The following is a 3,854-nucleotide window of genomic DNA, read 5'->3' on the forward strand; positions in this document are numbered from 1 at the left end:
GTATTTTTTGGTGACCTTTTGAACCTTAGTATTATATAAATAAAAAGGGTTTTGCGAAACTTGGGTTCTCATATGATATTAGTCCCTGTCTGGGACGAACCAACTATCGAGCATGCCTCAGGTTGAAAAGCCTAGAGTTGTGTCCGATGGGATAGCACGTGCAACCTCGACCTTGAGCTCATGGACGTGCATGTTTTTGTTTGATTGGTGCGCGGCTAAGAACCTCGGGCCATCAGTCTGTGCATGCAAATGTAGCACCGTCGGTCCGGTTTAGTTCTGAATGGTTGGACGTGAATGTTCTTGTTTGATTGTTGCGCGACCGGTCATTTCACTCAGATCTAGACCGAATCGGGTTGTTACAAACACTACAGGAAAAATAGATATTAATAGCACTTCAATATAGCAGTTTATGTGTTTCTGCTTATCTTTGACTTATCTCTGATTTTTTCATAGCGTTTCCTAAATGATAAACGCTATGATATATTAGGCGGTAAAAATAATGTGCTCCCACTTAATTTTTAGTTCTCCAATTACTCTGTAATAGCACATCTGAGTTGTGAAAACGTTATCGTAGATTAACCACAAATAAAAAATTTCATTGCCCGACCCAAAACAAATTACCAAATTAATTTTAGAAAAAAATCGATATGAACACAACAACAAAAATTGTAACAAAAACTTAGGGATTTCAGAAAATTCCCTTTTTGCTCTCCCGTCTCTCTTCTTTCACTTAATCCCTATCTCGATCTCTTCTTTCAATCTCAATATATTCATCTCTCTGTTTCGATCGCTCTTCTCTCTTCTCCCAGTCTCGACCGCCGGCAAGACAACGACAACCCATGAGAGGAGTAAGCTTTTGTTCTCGATTTGAAATCTTATTGACTTGAGTTAGGTTTCAATTTCAGTTGGGTGCTTGAGAAATTGTTGAGATTTACCAATTTATACTGGTTGAGAATTTGGTGTTGTTAATTCTAGCTTCATTAGGAACCTTAACTCTTTATATAACTTCTTCGATTGTGACGAGACACACTTGCTTTTGAGTTACCATAGTAACCTTAAGAGAAAACGCAGCTTTAAAACTTCTTCCATCGACTTAGGATTTGAATATTTTGATATTGGAAACAATGGAGAGTAAGCTTATTTTGAATCTTGATTTCGTTTGATATAGGAAATTAAGATTCACTTTGCTGGAAATATTGCAGAATCTCAGCCTGCGTAAGAACGCCCCGATGGATCTGTTTGATAGTGACGATGATACAAAGTACAGATTCGGAACTAAGATTCATTTTCCTATATGAAAGTTTGGGAATTTATCAGGGACTCTAAGAGATGAAGCCGTCTTCCCAAACGTTATTAAGATACTTAACGAGGCAGTTGTAGTGGTGCTCGGCTCATTGCAAGAAGTTTGTCCTCATCGAGCCAGGTATAATCCTGCAACTTTTATGATGCATTTTGTGCTCAGTTTCGTCAGTTCTTGTTCAAATTTTCATTTTGTTGGTAAATAATTGCTATTTAGATGGCTGCTGCATAACCGATACCATTGCAGGATATGGCGGATGCATAACCGATAATCCGATATCATAACAGTCTTCGGAAGGATATATCACACCGTCCTCTACAACGCCAAGGAATTCAGAAACGCAACAGTAAACAGCGACCTGCACTTAAATTTGAAGGAAGTATCTTTGTATATTTATGCAAAGTTTATACTACAAGGCTACAAGCAGTTTGCGACCATATCTCAACTTTAAATTGTAGTATCTTTGATAATTCAATAAAACGGAGTTTTCTTTGTTTTAAACGGACGTTTCTCTGAAATTTGTCTCTTGATTTAGGGTTTAGGGCATTGAAATATAGAGTTTTTTTGTGTGAAATATAATTTCTTTTTTAATTACCTAATTAACAATGGAATATATAATAAAATTGTCTCTAAATCTGTAAATAAAATTTAAAAATATATAAATAAAGTAAGAATTAAATCTTTAATATTTGATTTAGGATTTAATGTATTTGAGTATAGAGTTTATTGTGTGAAATATAATTTCTTTGTAATTTCCCAATTAACAATAGAATATACAATAAAAAATTATCCCATATGGGAAGTGTTGAATATTTAAATTAGAATTTAGGGTATTGGCATTTAGGTTTTAGGTTATGTTGATTAAGGATTTAGGTTATGTTGATAAATAGATTAGGTTATGCTTTGAATATTAACAAATGAGAATGATTGGCAATGATTGGAAATGATTGAAAAGTAATTTGCAATTACAAACATGTATACAAACCCTACAAACTAATAATAAGTTACTAAGTCTTTCATCTATAGTTTAGTGTCAAACAACATTTGTTGTATAGTTTTTTCTTTAATTCTAATATTAAATATTATTATAAAATAAAATAAATTAACATAAACTCAATGATTAAAAAAAAATAATTTCCAAATTAAAACTGTAAATAAAACATATTAAAAATCGTTTTATTTAGGGTATGAGAAAAATAAATAAACATTGAAGAAGAGAACCTATGAGAGGATATCACTCAGATCTGTAACGTGGCACAATATAACCCATTGAGTCTTACTTATGCTTTTCTTTCTTTCATATCGATCGGCTTTGGTTTATCTCCGAGTAAGAGAACAAATAGATGATGTGGCACAGTCTTATTCTTTCCTTTCTCTCAGTTTTCTTTCTCTCCGTTAGATAGATTACTCGTCCTCGTCTCTTTCCCTTCACTTCCTCGTCTCACTTCTCTTGCAGACGAGGGCATGATGAGGTCGAAATCGAGGAGTGGGAGTTCCCTGGAAGAGAGAAGAATCAACGGCAACAGATCTGCCATGAGATACAGTAACGGCAAAGATCTCGACTCGTCGTACAACAGTTCGTTGGAGCAGCCAGTGACTCCTCCACCGTTGCGGATTTGGGATTAAGTTTTGCTTTCTGGAGAGAGGTGCGTGACGAAATGGTGGTCGGCTTAGCCAAGGCCAACCACTTCTATTGTGAATCAAAAAGCCAGATACCGGCGACCAAAGAGTTTTGTATATAATCAAGCCAAAGGGAATTGTGGATCTTCACTCCCTCTTTTTCAGTTAGTGATAACACCGTATTTTGACCACTTTTATGGATCGTTTTGAAATACTTTTTTTATATTTTTAATTGCTTTTAAGTACTTTTATTACGTTTTTCTAGTATTTGTAGTTCCAAGACTCTTTTCAGGTAACTTAGGGAAAAGCTTAACAAAATGGATAGAAAACCAGATTTCAGCTCAGAGTCAAACCGTCAGAAGTTCACCCCTGATTGAAGGCCTTCTCACCTCTGATCCAGCTCAAATTTGGAGATCTTAAAGATGGAAGTATCAGCTTTTCAGCACACTTTACAGCTTGGCAATCCAACGGTTCAATCAAAAGATACGCGAAGAGCAAGATGTCCCGTAAACCAGCCGGCAAGCGTTTCCACCCGCGGCCAACAGAGCATTTCCCGCGGTCAGAAGCACCGCGACCGCGACCAGCAACCCATTCCCCGCGGTCACAGCCATCCCGACCGCGGCCAACTACCTCCGAGCCCGAAAGCCTATTTCTGAAGCCCAAAATGATTCTCTCATTTGGAGAAACCCTAAGTGACGCCCAGAGATGTCTTGAGCACTATAGATACATGTTTTAGGAACCCTAATTCGTATGCCTTCATATGTTCTTATTGTTTTAGAATACTTTTTAAGTTTTAGGTTTTAAGGAGAGAGAGATTTGTCTCTTGAACCCTTGTTCTTTCTTTTTCAATTTCGGTTTCTATTCTACTTTTTAATACTATGTTTTTGATTTCGTTCATCATGTCTGAGTAGTTTTATTGTTGGGATTAAGGGAT

The 3,854-nt window shown here is 36.3% G+C and overlaps 1 long non-coding RNA gene across 1 annotated transcript; it reads left to right on the forward strand.

Annotated features, from left to right (window-relative positions):
- Positions 1 to 652: 652 nt before the first annotated feature.
- Positions 653 to 1,773, forward strand: LOC112084647. The gene is made up of 3 exons (XR_002898318.1): positions 653 to 848; positions 1,203 to 1,423; positions 1,547 to 1,773. It is a non-coding gene; the product is annotated as an uncharacterized LOC112084647 (long non-coding RNA).
- The last annotated feature ends 2,081 nt before the right edge of the window (positions 1,774 to 3,854 follow it).

The sequence above is a fragment of the Eutrema salsugineum genome, unplaced genomic scaffold (genome assembly GCF_000478725.1).
Source record: "Eutrema salsugineum unplaced genomic scaffold, Eutsalg1_0 scaffold_4, whole genome shotgun sequence".
Taxonomy (NCBI): domain Eukaryota; kingdom Viridiplantae; phylum Streptophyta; class Magnoliopsida; order Brassicales; family Brassicaceae; genus Eutrema; species Eutrema salsugineum.